Here is a 6488-nt window from a genome sequence, read left to right on the forward strand (position 1 = left end):
CCCTAGTAATGAGGAACCCCTCCTTCATGCAGGTGTCAACATAGGTCAAGTGGGGAACCTGGATTGTCACCGCACCTGTCCCTGGAGGGACAGTACCTCCCCCTTTCCCTGCCAGAGCAGTGTCCAAACAAGTCAGCACAAACAGAAGGTATAAATAAGATCAGAGTTTCATAACACAAGAACCAAAACGTTTAGTTCCAAGAGAAAATAACTCTTCATGCCAAGAACCAAGAAAATGTCACCTTTAATGTAAAAGAGACAATCAACAGAGGCCAACACCAAAATGACGGAAACAATAGAATTATCTGACAAGAATTTTCAAACAGATATCATACGGATGCTTCAATGTGCAATTATGAATATGCTTGAAACAAGTGAAAAAATAGGAAGTTTCATCAAAGAAATAGAACATCTCAGCAAAAAAAAATAGAAGATATAAAAGAAAACCAAATGGAATTTTAGAACTGAAAAATATAATAACTGAAATTAAAAACTCATTGGATGGGCTCAACAGTGGAATAAAGGGACAAAGAAAATAATCAGTGAACTTGAAGATAGAATGATAGAAAAACCTGGTCTGAACAACAGAGAGGAAATAAACTGGAATGAAAAAAGTAACCGAGTCTCAGGGACCTGTGGAACAAAAGATCTAACAGTCACGCTGATCAAGTTCCAGAAAGAGAGAAGAAAGAGGGCAGGGCTGGAAAAGCATTCAAAGAAATAATGTCTGAAAACTTCCCAAATTTGGCAAAAGACATAAACCTCAGATTCAAGAAGCTGAGTAGCAAGCCCCAAACAGGATAAACCCAAAGAAATTCATTCCCAGACACAACACAGTCAAACTTCTGAAAGTGAAAGGCAAATTAAAAAATCTTTAAAGCACCTAAGAGAAACAACACCTTACCTATAAAGGAAACACAATTAAATTACAGTAGATTTATCATCAGAAACTGTGAAGACCAGGAGGGAGTGGCACGATATTATTCAAGTGCTAAAAGAAAAGAATTGTCAACTCAGAATCCAGGAGAAATATCCTTCAGGAATGAATGAGAAATCAAGACAAACTCAGATGAAGAAAACTAAGAGAATTTGTCACCAGCAGACCTACCCTAAAAGAACAGCTAAAGAAAGTTCTTTAAACAGAAGGAAAATGACAAAAGAAGGAATCTTGGAAGTAAACACAAATAGAAATACAAAATACAATGGTCTTTCCTTCTCCTGTTCAGTTTCCTAAATTATGTTTGATGGTTGAAGCAAAAATTATAACATTGTCTGATGTAGTATTAAATGTATTTGGAGGAAATATTTAAGGCAATTGTATTATAAATGGAGGAGGGTAAGGAGACTTAAAGAGAAATAAGTTTCTACACTTCACTTGAACTAGTAAATGTCAATACCAATAAACTGTAATAAGTTATGTACATATAATGTAATATCTAGAGCAACCACTAAAAGAGCTGTCAAAGAGATACAGTCAAAAACATGACAGATAAATCAAAACGCAATTCTAAAAAAATATTTAAGTAACACACAGGAATGTAGGTAAAAGAAAACACAGAAACAAAAAACAGAGAACAAACAGAAAAGAAAAAATAAATGACATAGTTATGGCCTATCATGCCAGTAATTACATTAAATGTAGATGGTCTAAATACAGAGATTAAGCACAGAGATTAAAAGGGATTGTCAGAGTAGATTTAAAACACGACCCAACTATATGCTGTCTCACTTCAAATAAAATGATATAAGTAGATTGAAAGTAAAAAACCATGGAAAAATATATATCATGCAAACTTTAATCAAAGAAAGCAGGGTGGCTATGTTAATATCTGATAAAGTAAATTTCAGAGCAAAGATTACCAGAGGCAGAGAAGAACATTACTTAATGTTTTAAAAAGGTCAACCCACAAGAAAGGCATAGCAATCCTGAGAGACTACACACCAAACAGTGGAGCTATAAAATATGTGAAGCAAAATTACCAGTAGAACTGGAAGGAAAACTAGAACCAGGAACTAGAGAACTAAAACTAGACAAATCCACAATTATAGTTGAAGACTTCAACGCTTCTCTCTCAACAATTGATAGAACAACTAGACAGAATATCAGCAAGAATACAAAAGAATCAACATCACCATCAACATTCATAGGACACTCCACCCAGTAATAGCAGAATACACATTCTTTTCAAGCATCCATGGAACGTATACAAAGATAGACCATATCCTGGGCCATTAAACAAACTGCACCAAATTTAAGGGTTATTGGGTAGCTCACAAATCTTCTGGAGGGTCAGAGTCAGACATGAAAGCCCTGCCACCAAGAACAATAAGAACACCACTCAAGCCCCACCACAGGCCTGCCCCTGCAGAGATGGCCCGTGCCACCACTGGCGACAGACATCACCGCTTGCCTGTGCCACATGCTGACTCTGCCAGGACCCTAACCATTGCTGCCCCTTTCCTCACATTACCCCCTTCCAGATCCAAGGCTGCTTTGCGTTGTCTCATTGAGGAAGCCTAAATTGTGACTCCCCACTCAGCTGCAAAGTGGGGAGCTGAGAGAGCAGGAGTCTAGCTCCTCCACTGGGAAATCAAGACTCAGAATGCAAAAACAAACCCTACAAAGGTATCCAAAAAAACCTAAATGCCACCAACGTGGGAAAGTGAATGGCCCCAGAGGCCCGCACCAGCAGCCTCACCCACCCTCCGCCCCCGGCCCAGGGCCGGGGCTCCTAAGCACTGGCAGCGGGAAGGCCTGGCCTCTAGCTGCTTGCGCAGCTTCCCCTGCACACCTCTGCAGACCCGGACTCGCTCCTCACCCAGGAGAACTCTTGGTGGAATAAGTCATTAGGTAAAACGAACTCACTGAAAACTCCACACTACCTCACCCTCCAATCTTGCTGGAGTGAATTCTTATCTTCAGGTCTGGGTTGTTTTTCACTAGAAATGAATCAAACTCAGGCACAGGACCAGCTCTGTGTCAGGAGAAGCAAGTGAGGCTGGAACATATGCGTGTACACGCACATTCACACGTGACAGAGCTGCTCCTGAAAGACAGATGACTTATTTACACTCTGCCCCACACAAACTGTACGAGATGCCCCTGCTCCCAGATGTAAGAGATCCCAGGCACCCGGTGTGAGTAGGGAGAAAAGAGCAACTAGAACAGCTCCCCTTGTCCCCAGATCATCCAAGTTCCCACCCCTCCCTGCGACACTTCGGACTTTGGGGTGAAGAGGAAGAAGGGTAAGGAGAGAAGTGGGAAGTGGCGGGGACAGTGGTTGAGAGCTTTGGTGTCAGGCTGACCTTGGCTCAGTCCTAGCTCGGCCACTTACTATCTGCCTCTGAGCAAGTTAATCTCTCCACGCTGTTGTCCAGCCACAAAAACAGGATAATCAAGACCTTCCCCTTAAAATGGTTAAGAGGATTAAAATGAGGTGATGTTAGGGCCCGCCCGGTGGTGTAGCCGTTAAGTGCGTGCCCTCCGCTTCGGTGGCCCGAGGCTTTGCAGGTTCGGATCCTGGGCACGCACCGACGTGCTTATCAGGCCATGCTGTGGCAGCGTCCCATATAAAGTAGAGGAAGATGGGCACAGATGTTAGCCCAGGGCCAATCTTCCTCAGCTAAAAGAGGAGGATTGGCATTGGATGTTAGCTCAGGGCTAATCTTCCTCAAAAAAAAAAATGAGGTGATGTGATAAAGTATTGGCACGGAGTAAATGATCAATAAATCACTGCTGCTCATACTATTAAGGCCGAGTTTGTTTTCCATTGTTTTGTTTTAAGTAGAGAATATGAAGGGCAGAAAGAATGCTACTATACTTGCACCCTCTTGAAAGTGGGACTAAATTAAAGCCCTTTAGGGGAAAACCAGAATCTCCCCTCCCTGAAATATAAGCCCCATGTGCCTAGTGGTAGATACAACAAGGCACCGAGCCCCGGGCTGGAATGTTGTGCCCACTGTGGCCAAAGTCTCCAAGGCCAGACCTGGGCTGGTGGCTAGCTGGCCAGAGACACACGAGGGTCCTCCAGCCACCCAAGACAGAATTTGGGTCCAGCTCCTGGATCCAAGGTCTGGGGACACAGAGGTGGCCTGCAGAGGAGGGTGTGGCCTGAGAACAAGCTGCACAAGCACAGGAGACCCACCTCCTGCAAAGGGAGCTCCCCGTCATTAAAGGAGGGCAGGGAAGGGCTTGGCGGGCCTGAGAGCCCAGCTGAGTGAGCAGATCAGGGCCAAGTTACACAAAGACCAAGTCCATGGAGACTTCCAGGCAGAAAAAAGTAAGAGCCCTCTCAAATTCACTCTGAAACTTCACACCCCAGGAACAACTGCTTCCTCAAAATGCAGTGAACCCCAGTGAATGTTCCCCCACGGAACACATCTTGTGGCAACTGCCAATCAGAAACCAGACCAGGAGGCACAAAGACCACAACAACTGCTTCCAGCAAGTCCTGCCAAGCGGCTTCTGGGTCCGACCTCGTGGTTCAAATCCCAGCTCCACAGTGACTAGCTGTGTGACCTTAAGCAAGTTACTGAACTGATCTGTGCCAGCTTCCCATCTGCAAAAACAGGAAGATAACCACCTCAGCCGCACATGGGTGTTATGAGAATTAAATGAGATAAGATCTCTCGAGTTCTTGCAAGTGTCCGGAACATATTGAGCGCTTGGAACACAGTGTTCAATGTTGGTTATAATTTTCATTATTATTACTAATATTAATATCAGTGCCATTCTCCTCCCAATGTGGCTGCCAAGGAAACAGCCTAGGAAGCTGCCCTTTCTGATTGTTGCAGGACCTAGGACATAGGGATGAGATCCATAAGGCAGTGAGAGAGAGAGCCGGAACCATGGACGTGTCCTCATTTCTCAGGGTCAACAAGACACATTCAGTCAGGCCCAAGCAAAAGCAAAAGGGAAGATGCTTCTCGGGCCAGCCAGACCTTGGTTTAACGGCCAGCTTCAATGCTTACTCTGTGACATTGGGCATGTGGCTAACTTCTCTGGGCTTCAGAATCCTCATTTATAAACCAGGACAACAATCTACAACAGCTAGTTTGCTGATTTAGTTCTGTGGGTTCAATTTCATATTACATATAAAAGGGCCTTAACTTAGCTCTTGGCGCATATGCGTGAGTGCCTCACATTTTGCATACATCATGTCATTTAATCTTCACAATAATTCTACATCCCCAGTGTTTCAGCCTGAAACTAAGGCTCACAGAGGTTACACCACTAACCCAAAGTCACACAGCTACCCTTCCCAGCTTAAATAGTGGTCCCCAGACTCAGGCTTTCAGCCTCATATAAAAAATTGCTTGGCTGCCCCTCATGGAGAGCAACTCCAGGAGACCCCATTGAGGGCTCGGAGAACTGCCCGCAGCTCCCCCTGCCAGCGTCAGAGCAGCCCCTGGCTCTCAGGGAGCCCCACACACAATGTGAGGCCCTGGTTTCTCCAGGCATCGGTGCCCACGGTTCATTTTCAGAAGCCGGGTGCATGCCAGTTTCACAAGGAGATTGCTGGCAGGCCCCGCGGTCTCCGTTACTAGACTGAATTGCCGGTGAAAGAGGCCCATTGTGCGTCCTCTGAATGAAGAATACCCCATTTAGAGAAAGAATTCAACTGGTTTTTCACAGAGAAAGAAGACAGCATTGGTGAAAAGAGAACAATGCAGATCATTCACCAGATTTTTACTTAACATCAAAGCCGGGTGACCAAACAGGTGAAGGGCCACACGGCGCGGAGGGCTGAGGCCACACTGGCGTGCGGGTAGAAGAACCACTGCTGCGGGGTCGAGACGCAGAGGCTCCTGCCCAGCGCCTTCCCCGTCCAGCTTGGCCAACTTAGCCCCTGGCCCCTCACGGGGAAACGGAGGAGAGCGGACCGGCTCACGGTTCTGCCGCTGGGTTCAGCGGAAATACTTTAGTGTGCTAGGCCGTCCGTGCTCAGCTGGCTCTCAAACATGGCTGCCCCCTGAAATCACCCCAGAGGTTTGTTAAAACACTAATATTCGGGCCCATTGCCAGGGACTCCGGTTTCATTGGTATGGGCATGGCGTGGGCATCGGGAATTTTTCAAAGCTCCCCGGGTGACATGAAGGGGCAGCCGAGATTGAGAACCAGCGAGCCCCAGGGGCAGAAGCTGTTTGGTCCACAGTGATACCCAGAGCTGAGCACAGGGCCTGCTGTACACTTGGTGCCCAATAAATACTTGTGGGGTGAATGGGTGCACGGGCTCCTCCAAGACCTTTGGGAGAAGCCGCCCTGCCCCAGCTTCAGTGACAGCGGCTCTGTGTTTGTCACTCTATCATCTATTGGGATTTGGCACAAGGTTTCACTTTTTTTAAAGGTTGTCTGCTTTAAACACTTCAAAAAAAAAAAAAAACCCACTGGACCATAAAATCTCTGAGACTCTTTCCAACTCCAAAGCACACTGATTCAGGATCATAAATCCCTTCTTGCCCTTTGAGAGCAATAATGTTTTTCAGAT

The sequence above is a fragment of the Diceros bicornis genome, chromosome 31 (genome assembly GCF_020826845.1).
Source record: "Diceros bicornis minor isolate mBicDic1 chromosome 31, mDicBic1.mat.cur, whole genome shotgun sequence".
NCBI classification, from domain to species: domain Eukaryota; kingdom Metazoa; phylum Chordata; class Mammalia; order Perissodactyla; family Rhinocerotidae; genus Diceros; species Diceros bicornis.